The following is a 24,563-nucleotide window of genomic DNA, read 5'->3' as shown; positions in this document are numbered from 1 at the left end:
AAGGACTCCGTAAGATACATGGGCATGACCCTGGACAGGAGGCTAACTTGGAAAAAACATATCTCAGAAAAAACAAAGCAACTAAAGGAAAAATTAAGAAAATTCTATTGGTTCACGGGCCGACGCTCCAAACTAAACATACAGAACAAAATAATCCTCTACAAGGCCGTAATAAAACCTGTCTGGACCTATGGAATCCAACTATGGGGAACAGCAAGTAATTCCAACATTGAAATACTCCAACGCTTCCAATCGAAAACGCTAAGATCCCTATCAAATGCACCCTGGTATGTTACCAACGAAACAATCCACCGTGACATCAAGATACCTACAGTCAAAGATGAAATACACAAGTCCAGAAGCAGATATAACACAAGAGTCAACAACCACCACAACCCACTAGTCACCCAACTACTGGACACGACGGACGGATCTACATTTATCATATTTTATATAAAATTAGAAGGGACCTTTAAAAAATTGCATGCAACAACACACTTACAGGTACTCTTGAATTAGTTTTTCTACATGTCCGATTATGTCTTTATATGTATATGTCAATTCAAATTTATTTTCTTAAATGTCCCTTAATGAAAAACTAACACTTCATATTAACTTTGAACTTTTGAGTTCTTAGAATATTCTGATTTAGTCACTGGCTGTACCATAAATTCATTTACAGATATTATATTTCCACCAAGAGCTAGTTTTATTATGAGCCTTCCTGCATCATCATCGAATCCTTCTATTTGACCATAATTATTACTTTGTTCTCCAGCTATAATTTTCACAAATGTTCCTTTCTCGATTTTAACTTCTTCCTCTTCTTTTTTGAAATCTGTATTTTTCTTCTGCAATGCTACTTTGTCTGCTCCAAGACCCATACCTTTTGGTCGTAATTCTGGTATGACAGCTGCTACTAATCTGTAATAGTTAGAATAAACGATTGTGAAATAAAAAATGATGTTCTCTGTTTACTTTCCAATAAGTGATGTATTAAATACATATAATTAATTTAATCCAGAGTAAAATTCATACTTTTCATTTCAACCAATTCCCTTTCCTGGTTGCCATCCCATTCCCCTTAACATTGCTACACCAAAAGCATCAATAGGAATTTTTTCATAATCTTCTAACGTAGACTGAAAAATACAAAACGATATTTATAATATGCAAATGTAATACATCTGTGCATTGCACATCAATATGTTGATAACGTACCTGTTCTTTGCCTCTTAATGATTCATCTTCTACTAAAGGTAAAGTTAAATCATTTGTTTTAGTTTCATATTTATTCTTTGACTTAAGTTCCCCAATGATTTCTTTAGTCGCTTGCTCTTCTAAAGTAACAACTTTATTTTCACTATCTTCAACTGGCTCTTTCTTTATTGATATTATTGGCGATGTTTTTCCATTAGATAGCTTTGATTTTGCCTCGTTAACACTAGCGTCTCCTACCTTTTCCTTATCTGCCTTCGGAAGGAAAATGTCTGCATCTATTTTATTAAGAATTCTATCATGCCAGGTTTTTGAACCTAGTAATGGAATAATTAGAGGTTCATCTTTTTTTTCTTCCTCATTGAAATAAAAAAATTGTTTTCAAATATATATATTCCGCTATTGGTGATTTTTATAGGTTAGGTTGAGGTTATATGTTTCTTGATTATAAATTTTACTTTTTGAACTCACCCTATTACTTTAATACCTTTCTCATCAAGGCATTCAATGTAATCAACTTTCTTTTTTTCTTGTGGAATAGCATTTTTTAACACAGGTTTCTTAATAGATTTCGCAAAACCGAAGGAAATCTTCTTTCCTTCTTCTGCCATTTATTTGTTATTTTAACACTGACTTATAGATCAATACACATGTATATACTAGACATAAAGATTGATGTCACTTGAATCTACGTACATGAATCTGATATCTTATTATACTTTATTAATCTACTCAAAATTACTTGCACATTACTAAAATTTCATTCCGACAATGTATCAAGCGTCTGAATAAGTGACATTAAAGTAAACATATATCAAAGAGGAAATAAGAAGAACTGACGCCTATGGTTTTCTATGTTACAGAGCTAGTGCTGCATCATACGGCCAAATGCCGAAGGTGGCTTATGCTAGTATATACCTGCCTATACGTTTCAATGAGAAAATCGATATTATGTGTTCATGTGAAAATTCACATTTCCCTAGGAGCTGTATTTTGATAGATTTAAGCTTCTAATGGAGCATTTTAAACGTATAGAGTATACTATGAAGTAGATAGTAGTGCGGATCATTTTATATTCATAGAAAGTTTGAATGTATAGAAATGTACAAAATGCTCATGATATGCAAAAATATGCAAAATATTCAAAGTAAACCAATCATCAAAAAGTTTAGAAGGTGAAACAAATTTCTTTAATAACACCTAGATTAATTTTTATTTGTTAACAATCCCATATATAACCATAGCTTTCGCCCGGCGCATATACGCGCCCATACATGCGTTAATAAGATAAGAGGAAATAAAAGACAGATTATCGATAAAATACATTAACACATATGTAATACGTGGATATATTACCACTCAGATTACACATATTATATATTATAAGGGAATATGTATACCACGTATATATGTAGAACGAACATTTCAAACTTGTTTATAGCCCGTGCGAACACATAAATGCACGCACACGAACAATTTTTCGAACGATAATTATATTAATAATTTATAACCATTTATATTTTTATATTTTTATATTTTTATATTTTTATATTTTTATATTATTATATGATAAGCATTTATATTTTTTAAAATATGTTCTTATGGCATACATATTTATTCCACGCTTCATATCTATCCACATCCGTAACTGTAGGTGACATTGTTTTTTAACAATTTTGCTATTATTTCATAATTCTTTAATTCATATTTCAAAGTCGTAACAGATGTTTCTTTTTTTTTTTTTTTTTTTTTCAAGTTTTTCCCATATTGGACTTATTTCGAGCAGCCATGCTTGCTTACAAAGCAATTTTATATCCACGCAAGAATATTTTTCAGTAGATTTTATTATGTGGTTTACAACATCCATATTCTCTAATAACTGGTTGCTAAGGTATAATTTGAACATACCAAGTCGAGTAACTTCATTTGGTAATGATACGTATATTTTCTTTTCAAGGCATCTGCGTAAAGCTGCATCAATGTCCCTAATAATATATTTACAATAAATATTATTGTTCTGTTATATTAATAATAACAAAGGAATATTCCGCACAACACAATAATTAAGATTAAGATAATGAATAATTATGATATTAAGATATTTTCTACTTAGAAAACATTGAAATAGCGTGATATACATAGCAAGGGCAATTAGTTGCAGCCAAAAGAACTACATTAGAATTTTCGTTAGATACTAATCCATCCAATCTAGAAAGAAGTTCTGATCTGAATCTCTTTGCAGGTTCAGACAATGTACAGTTTACTCCTTTATTTGTGCCTATTCAGTCAATCTCGTCGATAAAAATAATTGTAGGCGAATAATTATAGGCAAGTTCAAATAAAACCTGCTCAGTTTAACAAATGTATTTATTATTTATTAACTTTTTTTTTCTTTTTCTTTTTTTCCCTTTTTCTTTTTCTTTTTTTTGCTTTCTCTTTTTCTTTTTTTCCCTTTTTCTTTTTCTTTTTTTTTCCTTTTTCTTTTTCTTTTTTTTTACGTGGGGAAAATTCGCTCGGACACGAAGCCACTTCATAAGTGGCGTGGTAGTGAACATCCAAATTAACTGGGGCACTAATTAGCTGAAGCTTCTAGTCAAACCTGGTATCAGTCTTTGTACGCAAAGGCATTCATTACAATCGTTTAAAGTTTGAAGAAACACCGTTACAAATTCGTGATATAAGAGTAAGCGATTCAAAACTCGGATTCATTTGTTGGAACGACGCCGTGGGCAAAAGTACATAATGGTAAATTTTCTTCCAAGACCAATTGATAGCGCTGACGTAATTAAAATGTGACGATATTGCCAGCGACGTTTCTCCAAATAGACGACTAACTTATTTACGAATTGCCGACACACAATTGCCGCTGGTAATACGGTTAGTAATCACTTTATTGAATTTTCTCTTGACGTGACATCGTCGAGTTCCTAGAGAGATTCTTCTCCCTTGCAAAACTATGTTTCTGCAACGCATGTATTTGTTGAATTACCGTTCGTGAACAAGTCCTTCTCTTTATTACATGTAATAGATTCTTCTTTTGAAGTTTTAAATTACATTGGTAATTTTCTATAATTTATTACTCGAATATGGTAATTTTTTCTTAAAAAGTTTGCTTTTTCTACAATTATTTTACTACAAAACCCATCAAAAACATGATGTATGTATATATACCCTCAAATATTATCGGATTATTCTCAAGCTATAGTTCAATTTCGGAAATTGCCAATTAAAATCATAGAAAAAAAAAAACACAGAAAGTTCGTTAAAATATGCGATTTTCCAATCAAGATATAGAATTTATTCGAGTAATATAGATTACAGTAGCGATGGTGACGGCAACGATGAATGGACTGATTCTTCGTGCGAAAATAAATTGGAAGCGCAGAACGATGCATTGTTTCAGGGAATATCGATTTTCAAGCATGGTTTTAAAGTACGTGTGCGCGTGACTAGGTTTGTTAATTAATGCCGCTCCCAGGTTTTCAATATATAAATGTGACACCTACATATCTTTAAGCTTAAAACAATTGGACTAACAATTTCATTAAATTTAAATGAATATTTATCTTTTTAAACGTAACAATATTTTTAATGACAACTTCACGTGTAAATCAAGTGCATACATATTCGATCGATCTTGAAATCCTGATTCTCTGCGAAGAGAAAAATCGTTTGAGGTGGCCGTGTTGTGAGTTATACTTGTAGTAGTTAGTAGGCCTGTTCCGCTGTAATTGTCACTGGGGGCTGTAGATGTCGCTGCCGGGGTACTGCTGATTTTTCGGCTTGTCGAGTGCCGCCACACCTTGAATAAAGATTTGATCTACGTTTTATATGCAACGTTTTACATCCACCTCTTTTCAGATACACCTCTCTATTTAAAATCATAGATCGTCACACTCTATAGGTATTTCCTTGAAAAGGTTAAAGTCGTTCTGTATAAAAGCTAATTCAAAGGGGAAGGAAATTCTGCGAAAAATTCTTTCAGATTTCCCTATGTTTGAGCTCGAATCAAAGCAATCCTGTATAATAGGATAGGATGATAGGATGATTCTGTATTATTCCTTGTGTACTTTCTGTTCCTATTATTTACAATAGGATGATTATGCGTTTAACTTCTCATAGAATCTCTCTGATTCCGTATGATATCGTCAGTGTTTTTGAAATATGTTATTGATGTCGTAACGTCAACCGTTTCCAGTGCAAATTCAATTTCGAATCGCAATTTCCATGTTTGCGTGGCAAAAGCGTAAAATCGATAACGCACGCAAACATGTCTTCTTTGCTAATGGCGTACTATAAATATAAATATTTGAATAAATATTGCGAATTTCATATTGCTAAAAGATTTATACTATTTGTTCGTAAATAATCGTCGGATCTATATTTAAGTGGAAACTGCTGCATTAGATCTCTTTTCTTACTTAAAATTATTTGGATTGGTAACTTGGATGTAACATGTAATTTATTCTTCTTTTATAAATAGTGTACAGAAGATACCAATTCAGAGAAATGGAAGGAAAGTCTAAAAGCAAAGAAAATCTACAGGAAGATAAAACGTTCGAGCCTTGCCAGGCTATATATGATGCTAAGTAATTTCATTTTGACAATGGTCCAACATCTTAGATTTAATCAAAGCCGCTGGAATACGCCAAATATTTCATATCTGACTTAAACATGTACTGCGACGAGCGAAAAAAGTAAACACATAAATGTAAAAGACTAATTTTTCAAGTGATCGGTAAAGATTAGGTAACAGTAACTACAAGTTATTATTAACGAAATGTAATAGTTAATTTTCATTAGCATTAATAATGTACAAAACATTTTATAAAAATGGACATCTCAAACCATGTTTACAGTTTTGCACATTAATTATACTCGTCGAATCAAGGTTTCAACATAGGTATTTCGTCCACTAGTACTACTTCACGTTTATTATATCCAATAGAATTAACTACTATTTAGGTAAATTATTTTGTGGAATGGTCAAATAATGCTCTTTTCTCATTATACCTTCGACATTCGCTTTCTACATAAAATCAACGGGCTGTGTTTACACTTTTGCTTGTCACGGCGTATCAAGGAAGATTGAAATGTAAAGTAATTCGCACAAAAAAGTAGATATTAGTATTGATGTTATTGTATTCCATATTTGACCTTAAAATATGAATAAAATCAGTCTAAGTATTAATGAAATTTCAAACATTTTTTCTAAAACAACGGAACTTTCCTTTCTAATGAGCACTATATGATGCAATAGAAAAACAATTTGACACTGAAAATTGTGGTCAAGATCAATTTTGCGCTACACTTATTTAACCAATTTTCATCAAATCGAAGGTGTAGAATGGCTTGAAAAAAATACCGCGATAAATACTTTTTTGACACTTTGTACAAAGGTGTATATCAATGTGTATATCGATACACATACTCTGTATGTGCATATCCGTGGTATGTATATCCGTTTTTCGAAGCAAAATGTCATCTACCTGTTCAAAAGAGCAAAGCAAAAACACTACATAGAGGGTTTGTTACTGTTAACACTCTCTATTTCCGTGCGTAAAGTATCCAACCAGATATCCAGGAACAGCTTTCAGGGAACGAGATTGAATATTTGATCGAATATATTTAATATGGCAATGTTACGTATAACAATATACGTATGGAATTTTAAAAGTCACGAGGGTTGCAGCGGACTCAATTTTAATGTACATTAAACATTTTGCTCATTGATGACCTTACCTTAATTTTTTTCTCCTTCCTCACTTTCTTCTCCTATGCGAGTGACACAGCAAGATTGATAGTAACAAGCGATTTCATTAAAACACAATCTCCTTTTCCATTTGATAAACACGATACGAGACGAGGGAATGATTTAGGAACACGACTTTCGAGCGGTTTCAACAACTATTAAGTTTCATTTATAGCAACGAACACTGCCAAAGACGTAATCGATAAGATTCGCGTAGGTGCCGTAGATGACGTAGATGAAAAAACGTAGATCAAACGTAAATGACGAAATTATACATTAATTTATTTTAACGCGTTAAAATTACGCTAATGACAGTTGCTCCATTCAATTTGTTCACATATTTGAGCCTTATATGGAACAAAGTGAACGGAGCATCTGCAAGCGTGTTAACTGGACAACGACGAATTTTCACATCTACTCCACGAAGCTTCACATATATCAATGACCACTGCCGTAGTCATGGTCAAACATAGATGACGAAGTTATGTATTGATTCACTTTAACACGTTCAGATTACGCTAGTGACACTTGCGCAGTACTATTTGTTCATATATTTAAGCCCTATATGCAACAAAGTGAACGTAGCATCAGCAAGCGTGTTAATTGGACAACCACGAATTTTCACATATATTGCACGAAGATTCGTATATAACAATGATCACTGCCATAATCATGGTCAAACGTAGATGACGAGATTATGCATTAATTCACTTTAAAAATTACGCTAGTGACAGTTGCGTCGTTCTATTTGTTCATATATTTAAGCCCTATATGCAACAAAGTGAACGTAGCATCTGCAAGCGTGTTAGTTGGACAACGACGAATTTCGTTTCGCAAACACCGACACGTGATACATTTTGAAGTTACGTGGATGCGAGAGTAATTCGTTCCCTTAAATTGCTCAATTTCCATTTCTTTCGCCATGTATATTCGAGTATTGCATTTGAATTGCAGAGCAGTGGGAAGTAACGGCGCACGTCGTTGATATATCGACAGGAACATGAATTCTTTTTTCATAGGATGAATACTTTTTTCATCGAATTATTAAACCGAATCAAGTTTTCAAATCCAATCATTTAATTTCATCGTTTTACATCGAACGTTTCAATCTTTTTTCTTTTAACTACCTTACCTATATTTCATCTCGTTGAATATTCAATATTTTTAATGCTACTACCACTTATTGGTAATTTCAAATATGTAATTATCGTTCTGAAGTTAGAAATTCGAAATAACATTCGTCAGTATATGATTCTACGTTTTATATAGAGTAATAAAAATGATACAATGAGTTTCGGTAAATAACCAATAAAAATTTTTGTTCCTTTTTCTTTTTCTTTTCTTTTTTTTTTTTTGGTTTTATGTATCCAAGGTCGAGAATAAACTATGTGCACGTTTCTTGTATTCGTTTCTTGTATTTTTATGAGGAATTCAGTCTTTTTACGCCACAAGAGTCTCAACGTTTTCGTTTTCACGCCTACGTTACGCTCGTTAAACACGTTCCAACAAGACCATGAATAAGGATAACAGCTTTAATGTTTTCACATGTGTTTATTTATTATTTTAGACCTTAAATATTTTATTTATAAATTCTTTATTTAAACAAGTTACCATTGTCGCTACAATAAATCAATGAATGAAATCAGTTTAAATTTAAAATATCATTTCATAATTTCTCGTCACTTGTATCTAAAAACAACAAAAAAACGGTGTACCCACATCGTGCGTAGACGGGAAATTAAAACAGTGGAGCTTAATTGAAACACTGATCATATTCCGCGATTGTAAAACAATAATAGAAAGTCGTGTTTCTTTAGAAGGGTATGAAATTGTCAGGAGATTATGTCATAAATGAAATTGGAAACTGGCTGGTCAAAGGTATTAAACTCAATTAAACTGAACTGTGTTATATTGTACAAAGGCTAGAGAACTGCTACCAAATATCTGCTAGTTTAAAGGTGTCCCTTATAAATTATAATTATATTTCAAATTCAATCTCCTAGTAATAAGTAAATTAATATTTTACCTAAAATCTGTGATATAGATAACAAAAATAAATTCTTTACATTATTCGTTAGTTTGCAATATAATTAGAATATTATCTTTATTTTCTGGTGTCTTTGTTATCCTTAAAAGATAAACTGCTTATTTACAAATTTAACACTGCATATGCTATTAATAAATCATTTTATATTTAATTTTGCAACCTTCAGTCATTGTTAAAACTTGTTGACAATACTGTCGGTTAATAGAAATTTCTAAAATCCCCTTGTTTCTACTCGATTAAAGGGTATATTGCAGAAACTATGTTAGCTACAGTGTTAGTTACAAATCACCTGTGTCACTCCATTAAACTTATACACAATAGTATTGATTCTTGTTTTAATTTAAAATAAAATATGTTATTGTAGGAAGGAAGCAGAATGTTCAAATAATTGAAACAACTTTTTGTCCTATAATTAGTGCCTTTCATTTTAAAAATTAAAAAATTTTTAATCAACGATATTTGGAAGTTTCGATCTAAAATGATCAGGAATTGAAACAGAAATACTTTTATGCCAATAAATACGTATTCTTCACATATAAAACAAATATGAAAACAAAAATCGATGTATATGAATGAATTTTGAAATGGGGAGGAATTATATGATTATACCCATTCTCTGTTGCGTTTAATTGCTTCAATTGATGTTTCATGAGAATTTTCATCGAATTTTTTTGAGATTTTTTTTTTTATTAGAATATTTACAATCAGTTCTCGTTGAGAATTTTCAGTAATTAATTTAATTTGGCGTGATACAATGACATGGACCATAATAGTTTTATAATGTTGGTTCTAGTAGAAACTAAGGATTTAAACTAGAGGGTATTTTCTTTTTAGTCTGCGGATCTGGTCCGTCGTGTCCAGTAGTTGGGTGACTAGTGGGTTGTGGTGGTTGTTGACTCTTGTGTTATATCTGCTTCTGGACTTGTGTATTTCATCTTTGACTGTAGGTATCTTGAGGTCACGGTGGATTGTTTCGTTGGTAACATACCAGGGTGCATTTGATAGGGATCTTAGCGTTTTCGATTGGAAGCGTTGGAGTATTTCAATGTTGGAGTTACTTGCTGTTCCCCATAGTTGGATTCCGTAGGTCCAGACAGGTTTTATTACGGCCTTGTAGAGGGTTATTTTGTTCTGTATGTTTAGTTTGGAGCGTCGGCCCGTGAGCCAATAGAATTTTCTTAGTTTTTCCTTTAGTTGCTTTGTTTTTTCCGAGATATGTTTTTTCCAAGTTAGCCTCCTGTCCAGGGTCATGCCCAGGTATCTAACGGAGTCCTTGCTTGGGATTATTGTGTTGTTAATGGTGACCTGGGGGCAGGTTTGTTTTCGGAGCGTGAAGGTTACATGGGAGGATTTTTTTTCGTTTATTTTAAAACCCCATTTTTGGAACCACTTTTCCATGGAGTCGAGACTTCGCTGGAGAGTGGATGAGGCAATTTCCGGGTCTGCGTGGGTAGCTAATAGTGCTGTGTCGTCGGCAAATGTTGCTATTGTTACCTCGTTTGATATAGGTAAGTCGGCAGTGTAGATGGAGAACAGTAGGGGTCCGAGGACACTACCTTGGGGTATGCCGGATTCTATTGGGAATGTTGCGGAAGTGGCGCCTAGACATTTAACTATGAATTGTCTGTTGGTTAGGTAGGATTTTAAGATGGAGTAGTATGGATGGGGTAGGATCTTTTTGAGCTTGTAGAGTAGCCCTTGATGCCATACTTTGTCGAATGCCTGTTGGATGTCTAGGAATACCGCTGAGCAGTATTTTTTCTTTTCAAGGATTTGGCTGATCATGTGGGTTATGCGCTGGATTTGCTCTACTGTTGAGTGTTGTTTTCGGAAGCCGAATTGGTGATCTGGGAGTGTTTTCAATTCTTCTAGGAGTGGAAGGAGACGATTCGTGAGCATCCTCTCGAATAATTTAGACAAGGTAGGTAAAAGACTGATTGGGCGATAGGAGCTGGTTTCATATATTGGTTTACCGAGTTTAGGGATGAGGGTGATCAGTGAGATTTTCCACGCCTGAGGAAAGTGTTCAATGCGGAGGATAGCGTTAAAGATTGATGCGATGAGTGCAATCCCTTTTATGGGAAGTTCCTTGATTGCTTTATTGCCTATTAGGTCGTAACCTGCTGCTTTCTTGGGGTTTAGGCGATTGATTGCTTGTATGATCTCTGAAGAAGTGAAGGGTTCAATAGGAGGGGACATTTGGAAGGGAGTGTGCAGATATTCGGTAACGTCCGCTGCAGCTATGGAGGAATGGGGTTGGAATACTTCAGTCAAGTGTTTGGCAAATAGGTTGGCTTTTTCTATAGGGCTACGCGCCCATCCACCCTGCGGACGGCGGATTGGAGGTATTATTTGTGGGAGGCGCGTGAGTTTCCTGGAGGCTTTCCATAGTGAGTAGTTGGAGTCGGCTGTGGGGGACAAGCTGACGAGATATTTGTGAAAACGGTCATTATTGTAGTTTTTTATAGTTTTGGATATTTTTCTAGTTGCGTTGTTTAGTTTGCGTTTGTCCTCCGGTGTTCTATGGGTCTGCCATATGCTTCTTAGTCTACGTTTTTCTGCTATTTTTTTAAATATGTACTGGGGGTATTCGTGGTTGCTGATGGGCGTTTTTGCCGGTGTGGAGAAGCGGATAGCGTTTGTTATGCTCGTGTTTAGGTATTCCGTGGCTGCTTCGATGTCTTCATTGGTTTTTAGTGAAGTTGAGGCTGAAGTTGTGTGTGTAAAGACTTCTCTAAAGAGCTGCCAGTTGGTGTGTTGGTTATGTATGGAGCCATTACGTGTATTCTCGATGATAGTTGAACTGACTGTTACTATCACGGGGGAATGATCAGAGGAGAGATCAACCGAGGAATTGATTTGGACGTGTCTTGACGAGATATTTTTAGTTATGAGGAAATCAAGGAGATCGGGTATTTTGTTTGTGTCGGTGGGCCAGTTTGTGGGTTCGTATGTGGTAAGGTAGTTGAGCTTGTTGGTTATTATGCTGTTGAGGAGGTTTTTGCCTCTTACTGTAACCAGTCTGCTGCCCCATTGGGTGTGTTTGGCGTTGTAGTCTCCTCCAGCTATGAATCTATTGCCCAGGGTGTCCAGGAAGTCGTCAAAGTCTTCTTTGGCGATGGAGTGTCTGGGAGGGCAGTATACTGCTGAAGTGGTGATTGTACCATGACAGTCTTCAAGACCATGCTTGGAGGTAGTCTTTCTGGAATGGTGGAAGTTCGTAGTGCTTAATGTTTGATTTGATTATGATTCCGGTGCCGCCGTGGGCCTTTCCGCTAGTGTGTTGGGTATGGTAGAACTTGTATCCGTTTATGTTCAGGTAGTTTTTGTCGGTGAAGTGGGTTTCAGATATGAGCATTATGTCGATTTGCTGGTGTTTTAGGAAGAGTTCTAGTTCAAGTTTGCGTTGCGCTAGACCGTTGGCATTCCACAGAGCTATGCGTCTTGGTTTTATTTTGCGCCGGGGCGTATTAATTTATCCATAATGAGTGTTAGTAGCGATAGCAAATTGTTTATTTGCTCTGATTGTTTCTCTATTAGCTTTTCAAGCCTAGAGACGTTGTCTGTATCAGGTGAGTTGGGGGCACTATTTTGAGGAGGATCCCTATGGCTATTTGGTATATTTTGAGTGCCTTGTACCGCTTGGGCATAGGAGGTTGAGGGAGTGGTGAATTTGGTAGGGCTGGGTGTTTGATTGGTTGGGGGGATTGGGGTAAAGATGAATTTCGGTGCGCTGGGTGTTTGGTAGGTTACCTCTTTTGTTCTAAGTTTGGGGTACTTGTTTGAGTACAGTGTTTTGTAGGCTGAGCAGCCTTTGTAGTTGGCAGGATGGTCACCTTGACAGTGGATGCACTTCGCTGGGGTTTCCGGTGATTTACTGCACTGGTCGGTGGGGTGTGTACCTGCACATTTGACGCAGCGGAAGGTATGGTTGCAGTATTTCTGCGTGTGCCCGTATCTTTGGCACCTTTTGCATTGCACTATCTCCTTTTTGATTTGCGGTGGTTCGAATTTTACTATAGCGTTCATTAGGCGACTGATGTAGATTCCTTATTGTTGGGTTTCTGTTTTAAACCGATAAAAAATAGGGATAACGGGTTTTTCGAGACTTTATGCCTTATGTTGCTGACATTGATGACTTCGTGGCCGAGTTTCGATAGTTCTATTTTTAGCTCGTCGATGTCTGCAGAGTGGTGGATGTTTCGTAGCACCACCCGGAAAGGTCTTTCTTCTTTGAGTTGATAGGTGTGGAAATTGGCGTTCAGGGCCCTAAGTATCTTGGTAAGCCTCCTGTAGGCTTCTGGGTTCGTCGGCAGGATTTTGACTCGATTGTTGGTTATCTTCAGGTTGTAGTCCTCCTTGGAGATATCTCTCTCTAAGGACTTGATCATAGTCTGGGTGTCAATGACATCATTAACAAATATTGGTGGGGGAGGGGGGCTTCTCCGTGCGTGGTGGTTTGTTGGCGGGCCTGCGATTTCCATGGCGTCGTTTGAGGATTCCAATATTGCGAACCTATTATGAGTGTTAATTTGTGTTGTTGGCTGTTCGTTCGAGTTTGGTTCAATTTTGCGTTTTTTCGCCTTATTGGCGTCGTTGGCACGGTGGGATCTGCTGCACTTCTGCCACGGGGGGGGGGGGGGGAGTAGCGCGGGGTAGTTGTGAGTTTGCACAGGCGAGCCTGGTCGTGTTTGCTGGGCCATCATTGAGCTAGCTATTTCAATATGAATAACTAGTCGTGAGGCTATGAGGCAAGGTTCGGGTTGGGGTTAGGTGCGTAGGCTTTTCTTCTGCCTGGCGGATAGGAAACACTTGGGAGGGTAAGAGCACGCTGTGTTCACTTTCGACGGTTGGGTGACACGTGTTACTTTCGAACTTCACTGGGCACTAGAGACACGTCTGCACGCTTCGACACTCAACAGCGAACTGTTCCAGAGCGAATGACAATCAATTATACGTCGCCTGTATATCACCGGCTCGTGTTCCTTCAGCAAGTTATGTCGCATGGGGACATACACAGTTGACAAATCCCTGGGGGAAAATCCTTTATGATTTGGAAACTCAGGAAAATATGGTGGTCACCGATATCGGTAATTTCCAGCTTAACATTAAAAGCGAGAAATCCATGATGTAATTAACTTTTAGTCTCGTTGGTTCATCGATTTTGCCAGCTCCCTCTGTATTTGCTGAATTTATTAGCAAGCATTACTTATTACTTCGTATGTTTTTACATTTTCTCAAAGACGTACGGATTTGTACGACACTGTCTATAAAAAGGAGTAACTCTACACTGAAACAGAATATGTTTTCTTATAATATTTCTACTACAATACCGTTTTTTTATGAATTATTACTAATTACTTATCATTTGTACTAAATGAATAACTCAATTAAGAAAACCAAAATGTTATAAATAATAATCTGTATATCTTGTGTATCAATATGTAATTGGATATTGTAATAATATTGGAATGTCTTTGATCAGGGATATGATAAAGAACACGCGAAGACTACATTCTTTTGAACATCTTTAATATCCATCATTTATAACATTAAACATCTTTTTAAATATTTAGATAGATTAATACGTAACTCTTTATATATATAAACATTAATTTGAAGTTACAAGCTTAGAGAAATTGGTCGATTAATATTTATAGATCGGCTGTCTCGATGAAAGGCTTAAAGAAAGCAAAAACATAACAATGTCGCAAATATAATTTATAGTTTAACTTCTTTCTTGTATCTGTCTGCCTTTCACGATGTTTTACCAATTACAATAAGTAATTTCGACTTCTTTGCGCTCCGTTTTAACGCATTCGAGACCGAAAGAAATTCATATCAATCAGTAGGCATAATATAGAATTATATATATATATGTCGGAGATGAAAGAACACCGGAACCTTCCCTTCGGAACTTTGGGAATACCCCCAGTACTGTAATTTAGATTTCACCATAGCCGAATTAAGAAACTGTTGTCATTCGATCCGACTGTACTTATTTGAGATTTATGATAGTGAGCTCGGGCTCGAGGCGACAACCAGTCGCCGAACGTAATCGCGGTCAAGGGATGAACGTTTTGTCTAACAAAGGCATGAAGTAACTCTATAGCTCTCCTTAAAAGAAATACTTGGGACGGGGCACGATGGTAAGCATTTCAACGATTTCTGTCCCGTGCCTCGCCACACGCAGACTCTATTTTTTGAGTAAGATGATTACCAGATGTCGACGCGTCTCCACAGTACATGTTCAGCTAGCCCGAGGATATCTATAAATAAATATAAATTCGCTATAAATCTTAAGATTTGTTTAACTAAAGTCCTTCAAACCGACAAACAGTCCTCGTTCCAACTACGAGAAAATAGGAGAAATCTATTTTTCTCACGAACGACGCTTCCTCTTCTCGAACTCTCTCTTAAGGGCGGCTAGCACCCTTCCCTAACCACCAACATGGAAATTGACCAATTAACAGTAACGCCAATTTCCCTCACTTTCCGAACGAAGGCTTTTTTCCACGAATCCGATGATTTCGTGCCCTTAGGCACACCCATCATAGTTTTCCTCGACAGCGTTACCGTGAACAGTTTGCTGGTGAGTGCCGAGGCGTGCAAACGTGTGTCCAGTGTCCTGCGAAGTCCACAAAACAGCACGTGACCATCCAGTTGCTGCTGAGTGCCGAGACGTGTGTCCAGTGCCCTGTGAAGTTCACAAAACTCCACGTGACGCCCATCTGTCGAAAGCAAATCCAACAAACCTAGCTAAGGGTTAACAGCCTCTCGTCTAGTTCTTCCACACTGAATTAACTAGCTCGATGATGGCTCTATCATTCCAAACAGGCTCTCCGGAGCTAAATTATAACTCCGCCGTTTTTCCTCCCCCGTGGCAAGGGGGCAACACATCTATCCTGGTAAACGACCATCACTCGAAAAAACGCAAGCTGGAACCAACCAAGACAAATGTGAATAAGAGTCAAACTAAACCACCAGCCAGCCAGGTGACCACCTTCAATAGATTCTCAATACTGGAGTCTACGGAAGACTCCATGAATACAACCGAAAAGGTAAATAATCTCCATACTCAAAAAATTCCCCCTCCTCCACCAATATTCATTGACGACGTAATCGACATACAGTCAATGATAAGGACCATTGAAAAAGACATCAGCAAAGAGGACTACAAGTTAAAAATTAACAACAACCACGTGAAAATTCTGCCGACCCACCCAGACGCCTGTAGAAAGTTAACTAAGTTGCTAAAAACGTTAAACGCTAAATTCCATACATATCAGCTCAAACAAGAAAGACCTTTTCGTGTGGTGCTACGCAACATCCACCACTCAGTCGACCTAGATGAACTAAAGTACGAACTTCAAAATCTTGGCCATGAGGTAACAAACATAAGCAACATTAAACATAGAATCTCAAAAAACCCACTATTACTATTCTTCATAGATTTAAAACAAAAAGGGAACAACAAAGAAATCTACAACGTCAACCGGCTGATAAACTCCATAGTTAAGTTCGAACCACCTCTTGTAGAGAAAGAAATAGTACAATGTAAAAGGTGCCAAAGGTACGACCACACGCAGAAATACTGCAACCATAACTTCCGGTGCGTAAAATGTGCAGGTAATCACCCCACTGACCAATACACTAAATCCCCCGAAACCCCCGCTAAGTGCATCCACTGTCAAGGAGAGCATCCTGCGAACTACAAAGGATGCTCAGCATATAAAACACTACATAATATTAAGTATCCAAAACTGAGACCCAAGGACATAACCATACAAGAACCTAGACCCCAAAAACTCACCTCACCATCAGTATCCTACGCGCAGGCGACACAAGGAAACGTAAACAACTCGAAAACCCACAGTGTACACACAGAAAATAGAATTCCCACCCCACAAAACACAGACAACTTCACCAGACTCGAAAAACTTATCGAGAAGCAAACAGAGCAAATTAACAACTTGCTGTCACTACTCACACTCTTCATGGACAAATTCATACGCACAGAAGCAAAATAAAACCAATGCGAATAGCTTTGCGGAACGCCAACGGTCTAGCTCAGCACAAATTTGAACTAGAACTATTCTTAAAACAACAGCAAATCGATGTGATGCTCATATCCGAAACCCATTTCACCGATAAAAACTACCTGAACATAAACGGATACAAGTTCTACCATACCCAACACCCCAGCGGAAAGGCCCACGGCGGCACCGGAATCATAATCAAATCAAACATTAAGCACTACGAACTTCCACCATTCCAGAAAGACTACCTCCAAGCAACAAACGTAGCAATAGAAGACTGTCATGGTACAATCACCACTTCAGCTGTATACTGCCCTCCCAGACACTCCATCGCCAAAGAAGACTTTGACGACATCCTGGACACCCTGGGCAATAGATTCATAGCTGGAGGAGACTACAACGCCAAACACACCCAATGGGGCAGCAGACTGGTTACAGTAAGAGGCAAAAACCTCCTCAACAGCATAATAACCAACAAGCTCAACTACCTTACCACATACGAACCCACACACTGGCCCACCGACACAAACAAAATACCCGATCTCCTTGATTTCCTCATAACTAAAAATATCTCGTCAAGACACGTCCAAATCAATTCCTCGGTTGATCTCTCCTCTGATCATTCCCCCGTGATAGTAACAGTCAGTTCAACTATCATCGAGAATACACGTAATGGCTCCATACATAACCAACACACCAACTGGCAGCTCTTTAGAGAAGTCTTTACACACACAACTTCAGCCTCAACTTCACTAAAAACCAATGAAGACATCGAAGCAGCCACGGAATACCTAAACACGAGCATAACAAACGCTATCCGCTTCTCCACACCGGCAAAAACGTCCATCAGCAATCACGAATACCCCCAGTACATATTAAAAAAAATAGCAGAAAAACGTAGACTAAGAAGCATATGGCAGACCCATAGAACACCGGAGGACAAACGCAAACTAAACAACGCAACTAGAAAACTATCCTAAACTATAAAAAACTACAATAATGACCGTTTTCACAAATATCTCGCCAGCTTGTCCCCCACAGCCGACTCCAACTACTCACTATGGAAGGCCTCCAGGAAACTCACGCGCCTCCCACAAATAATACCTCCAATCCGCCGTCCGCAGGGTGGATGGGCGCGTAGCCCTATAGAAAAAGCCAACCTATTTGCCAAACACTTGACTGAAGTATTCCAACTCCATTCCTCCATAGCTGCAGCGGACGTTACCGAATATCTGCACACTCCCTTCCAAATGTCCCCTCCTATTGAACCCTTCACTTCTTTAGAGATCATAGAAGCAATCAGTCGCCTAAACCCCAAGAAAGCAGCAGGTCACGACCTAATAGGAAATAAAGCAATCAAGGAACTTCCGATAAAAGGGATTGCACTCATCGCATCAATCTTTAACGCTATCCTCCGCCTTCAACACTTTCCCAAGGCTTGGAAAATCTCACTGATCACCCTCATCCCTAAACCCGGTAAACCAATATATGAAGCCAGCTCCTATCGCCCAATCAGTCTCTTACCTACCCTGTCTAAACTATTCGAGAGGATGCTCACGAATCGTCTCCTTCCACTCCTAGAAGAATTGAAAACTCTCCCAGATCACCAATTCGGCTTCCGAAAACAACACTCAACTGTAGAGCAAATCCACCGCATAACCCAGATGATCAGCCAAACCCTTGAAAAGAAAAAATACTGTTCAGCCGTATTCCTAGACATCCAACCGGCATTCGATAAAGTATGGCATGAAGGGCTACTCTACAAGCTTAAAAAAATCCTACCCCACCCATACTACTCCATCTTAAAATCCTACCTTACCAACAGACAATTCATAGTTAAATGTCTAGGCGCCACTTCCGCAACATTCCCAATAGAATCCGACATACCGCAAGGTAGTATCCTCGGACCCCTACTATTCTCCATCTACACTGCCGACTTATCTATGTCAAACGAGGTAACAATAGCAACATTTGCCGACGACACAGCACTATTAGCTACCCACGCAGACCCGGAAATTGCCTCATCCACTCTCCAGCGAAGTCTCGACTCCATGGAAAAGTGGTTCCAAAAATGGGGTTTTAAAATAAACGAAAAAAAATCCTCCCATGTAACCTTCACGCTCCGAAAACAAACCTGCCCCCAGGTCACCATTAACAACACAATAATCCCAAGCAAGGACTCCGTTAGATACCTGGGCATGACCCTGGACAGGAGGCTAACTTGGAAAAAACATATCTCGGAAAAAACAAAGCAACTAAAGGAAAAACTAAGAAAATTCTATTGGCTCACGGGCCGACGCTCCAAACTAAACATACAGAACAAAATAACCCTCTACAAGGCCGTAATAAAACCTGTCTGGACCTACGGAATCCAACTATGGGGAACAGCAAGTAACTCCAACATTGAAATACTCCAACGCTTCCAATCGAAAACGCTAAGATCCCTATTAAATGCACCCTGGTATGTTACCAGCGAAACAATCCACCGAGACCTCAAGATACCTACAGTCAAAGATGAAATACACAAGTCCAGAAGCAGATATAACACAAGAGTCAACAACCACCACAACCCACTAGTCACCCAACTACTGGACACGACGGACCAGATCCGTAGACTAAAAAGAAAATACCCACTAGATTAAATCCTTAGTCCTACTAGAATCAACAATATAAAGCTATTATAATCCATGTCATTGTATCACGCCAAATTATGTTACTGAAAATTCTCAACGAGAATTGATTGTAAATATTCTAATAAATAAAAAGAAAAAAAAAAACTTTATGTCTATAGTTCAGTTTGATTTCTGAGATAAATACTATGTCGGAGGTTTCTTTCTTAATTAGGGTTAGCATGCTGTATCTTTTTTGGTTTGAGATTAGTGAGTTGGCGTTTATTGAGATGATTTTCAGATGTTTAACTTTTATCTGATTTGTTTTTTGCTGTAATTGGTGGACGGGTGGGTTTTGGCTAATCTTCGTCTATATTTTCGATGATGTTGAAGATGGAGTCGATTCTTTCTTCATGCGTATTTTATGCTTTTTTTATTTCGTTTAGTTGTGTTTGTTGGTCGCTTAGAGCTTTTAGAATGCTTTTTTTGAAGTCTTCAATGACATTTATTATGCTTATTTGGGGTGAGTCTATCGTTGGGTTGGTGTTTTGTTTGACTCGTGCCGCTATATTTGTTACTTGTGGGCTTGTCTCGTTTATACTTGAAAAGATATAGAATGGATTCGGAAATACAAATAATTCCCTTTATTTAGCACACAACTGTTATACATATATCTTATACTCTTAAGACCTCAAAATTCTACTCGCACGCACGCTTGTTGTCAACCGACTCTTCCAGATACTTCTAACGACTGGCTCTTGTCTTTTGTCTCAACCAAGACCCGGACGTCCTCTGACGCTTACACACATATTCACATGTACAGTGTAAATGTATCATATTCCCAACACGCCTCCTTACATTTATACTGTACACTTAATCGTATTTACATGCTTTGACGAATTACGTAACAGAAACTTTAACACTTATTTATTTACATTTCTCTTAGTTTACATTCATCCATGACCTAAACCTTTCGAATTTCTCTCTACACAGTGCCTTCGTAAAAATAACCGCAGTATTTTCGTCTGTCCCACAGAACACCGGAGGACAAACGCAAACTAAACGCAACTAGAAAACTATCCAAAACCATAAAGAACTACAATAACGACCGTTTTCACAAATATCTCGCCAGCCTGTCCCCCACAGCCGACTCAAACTACTCACTATGGAAAGTCTCCAGGAAACTCACGCGCCCCCCACAAATAATACCTCCAATCCGCCGCCCGCAGGGTGGATGGGCGCGTAGCCCTATAGAAAAAGCCAACCTATTTGCTAAACACTTGACTGAAGTATTCCAACCCCATTCCTCCATAGCTGCAGCAGACGTTACCGAATACCTGCACACTCCCTTCCAAATGTCCCCTCCTATCCAACCCTTCACTTCTGCAGAGATCATAGAAGCAATCAGTCGCCTAAACCCCAAGAAAGCAGCAGGTCACGACCTAATAGGAAATAAAGCAATCAAGGAACTCCCCATAAAAGGGATCGCACTCATCGCATCAATCTTTAACGCCATCCTCCGCCTTGAACACTTTCCTAAGGCGTGGAAAATCTCACTAATCACTCTCATCCCCAAACCAGGTAAACCAATATATGAAGCCAGCTCCTATCGCCCAATCAGTCTCTTACCTACCCTTTCTAAACTATTCGAGAGGATGCTCACGAATCGTCTCCTTCCACTCCTAGAAGAATTGAAAACTCTCCCAGATCACCAATTCGGCTTCCGAAAACAACACTCGACAGTAGAGCAAATCCACCGCATAACCCACATGATCAGCCAGACCCTTGAAAAGAAAAAATACTGCTCAGCCGTATTCCTAGACATCCAACAAGCATTCGATAAAGTATGGCATGAAGGGCTACTCTACAAGCTTAAAAAAATCCTACCCCACCCGTACTACTCCATCTTAAAATCCTACCTTACCAACAGACAATTCATAGTTAAATGTCTAGGCGCCACTTCCGCAACATTCCAAATAGAATCCGGCATACCGCAAGGTAGTGTCCTCGGACCCCTACTATTCTCCATCTACACTGCCGACTTACCCATATCAAACGAGGTAACAATAGCAACATTTGCCGACGACACAGCACTATTAGCTACCCACGCAGACCCGGCAATTGCCTCATCCACTCTCCAGCGAAGTCTCGACTCCATGGAAAAGTGGTTCCAAAAATGGGGTTTTAAAATAAACGAAAAAAAATCCTCCCATGTAACCTTCACGCTCCGAAAACAAACCTGCCCCCAGATCACCATTAACAACACAATAATCCCAAGCAAGGACTCCGTAAGATACCTGGGCATGACCCTGGACAGGAGGCTAACTTGGAAAAAACATATCTCGGAAAAAACAAAGCAACTAAAGGAAAAACTAAGAAAATTCTATTGGCTCACGGGCCGACGCTCCAAACTAAACATACAGAACAAAATAACCCTCTACAAGGCCGTAATAAAACCTGTCTGGACCTACGGAATCCAACTATGGGGAACAGCAAGTAACTCCAACATTGAAATACTCCAACGCTTCCAATCGAAAACGCTAAGATCCCTATTAAATGCACCCTGGTATGTTACCAACGAAACAATCCACCGAGACCTCAAGATACCTACAGTCAAAGATGAAATACACAAGTCCAGAAGCAGATATAGCACAAGAGTCAACAACCACCACAACCCACTAGTCACCCAGCTACTGGACACGACGGACCAGATCCGCAGACTAAAAAGAAAATACCCACTAGATTAAACCCCTAGTCCTACTAGAATCAACAATATAAAGCAATTATAATCCATGTCATTGTATCACGCCAAATTAAGTTACTGAAAATTCTCAACGAGAATTGATTGTAAATATTCTAATAAATAAAAAAAAAAAAAAAAAATTTTCGTCTGTACTTACTTTAAGTATGTTTATCTTGTTCTCTTTTAAGCACTCGTGAACATAGTGGTAATGAACTTCAATGTGTTTAGAATTTTTTGTAAAATTCCCGTGCTTTGCTATACTTATCACTCCAGAGTTATCCTCATAAATTTTTACAGGGTTATCGTCTAGATTTACATTGAAGATTTTCATAATTTCCCTAATCACTCCTGCTCGGACAGCCGAGGAGGACGGACATGTCTAGACGGTCTTCCTCTCCAGGTATAAGTGAATAGTGAAAAAGTGCTTCAAAGTAATAGTGCTGCAAAGTGATAGTGAGGAGGAAATAAAATAACAATGCAGATACCAACTATAAACATAGCAACAAAAGGTGAAACATATTATATAAAAACCAAACAAATTAACATTGAGACTGAAGAAACAAAAGAGCATCGGGGACAGGAAGATAGCAATTCAGAACATGAAAGATACTACCAGGACGAAAGCTGGAAGCCAGCGAAGGCTAGCAAAAAACGCAAAACAACCACAGACATAAGTGCCATAGAAAACCCAGTTACAGAAAAGCAGCGATGGCTGCAAGAATTACCATTAAGTAACTCCTTCAACTCACTAACGGAAGAAATAGACGCTGACCCCGTAAATAAAACCACTATCCAAACAAATCATATTACAAAACCACCACTAATCTTTGTAGAGGCCCAAATAATAGACCCGCTCATCGATCTACTAAATAATCTAGATGAGAAAAACAACTACACAATAAAGCAAACAAAATTGGATCAAGTGAAAATACAAACAAACACACCAGAAACATTTAGGAAAGTTATAAAAGCATTCAAAGAAAAAAATGCTATCTACCACACATATCAGCTTAAAACTGAAAGGAGCTATAAAATTGTCATAAGAGGATTGCATCCTAAAACCAACATACATAAACTAAGCGATGAGTTAGCTAAAATTGAACATCAAACAAGAACAATAAACAATATAACAAGATTCGACACAAAGCAACCACTACCACTATTCTTAATAGAACTTGAACCCAGAATCAATAACAAGGAAATATATGATATCAAACAAATACTAAACACAATAGTAATAGTCGAACCACCACGACACAAAAAAGATATACCTCAATGCATGCGGTGTCAACAATACGGACACACTAAAAACTATTGCAACAGAAGCCCAGCTTGCGTCAAGTGCGCAAAAAATCACTTAACTGTACACTGCCCATATTCAGGAAAAATAGAAAAAGTTAAATGCTTCAACTGTAACGGAAACCACCCAGCCAGCTATAAAGGATGTGAAGTAAGAAAACAACTACAACGTAAACTGTTCCCGCCCCTACGAAGCAGGACAATCACTAACACACAAGCCCAACAGGACAGCACAAATCCTGAAATAATACCAAATACAGAGCAAGCAACAAACACCAAACCCATCAGCACCAACACCATTGGTGGTCTAAGCTACGCTCAAGTAACCAGCCAATCGACACATACACACAACCAATACCACAGCAATAGTAACAATGACACTGCAGAAATCAAAGAACTGCTCAAACAATCTATAAAGAACACCGAAATGCTAACCAGAATGATAAGCGAACAAAACGCAGTACTCAAACAGCAAACCCAACAAATCACAGTCATGCTACAACTAATTACAAACGTGCTAAGCAAAAAATAAAAACGGACACTCTAAAAATAGCAGCCTGGAACTCAAACGGCCTACAACAATGGGCCCTCGAAAATAAAACATTCATATACAATAATAATATAGACATACTACTTGTCTCAGAAACACACTTCACTACAAAAAGCTATTTGAAAATACCATACTACACCGTATATGATACCAAACACCCCTCAGGAAAAGCTCACGGAGGGACAGCAGTGATAGTCAGAAACGATATCAAACATTATCTACACAGCCAAGTTAGCAAAGAATATTTACAAGCAACCACTGTTACAGTTCAAACTAGCAGCAACTACTTCCAGTTGTCAGCAGTAT

General features: G+C 37.9%; 1 long non-coding RNA gene across 1 annotated transcript; it reads right to left on the bottom strand.

Moving 5' to 3' along the window:
• Nucleotides 1-3,831: 3,831 nt before the first annotated feature.
• On the bottom strand, nt 3,832-7,637 carry LOC126927992 (uncharacterized). Its single transcript, XR_007716128.1, has 3 exons — nt 7,383-7,637; nt 6,961-7,154; nt 3,832-5,020 (listed from the first exon to the last, which is right to left on the bottom strand). It is a non-coding gene; the product is annotated as an uncharacterized LOC126927992 (long non-coding RNA).
• Between the last annotated feature and the right edge of the window lie 16,926 nt (nt 7,638-24,563).

Source organism: Bombus affinis, unplaced genomic scaffold (genome assembly GCF_024516045.1).
Source record: "Bombus affinis isolate iyBomAffi1 unplaced genomic scaffold, iyBomAffi1.2 ctg00000418.1, whole genome shotgun sequence".
NCBI lineage: Eukaryota > Metazoa > Arthropoda > Insecta > Hymenoptera > Apidae > Bombus > Bombus affinis.
The sequence above is the reverse complement of the archived record's forward strand: the minus strand, read 5'-3'. Positions and strand labels throughout refer to the sequence as shown.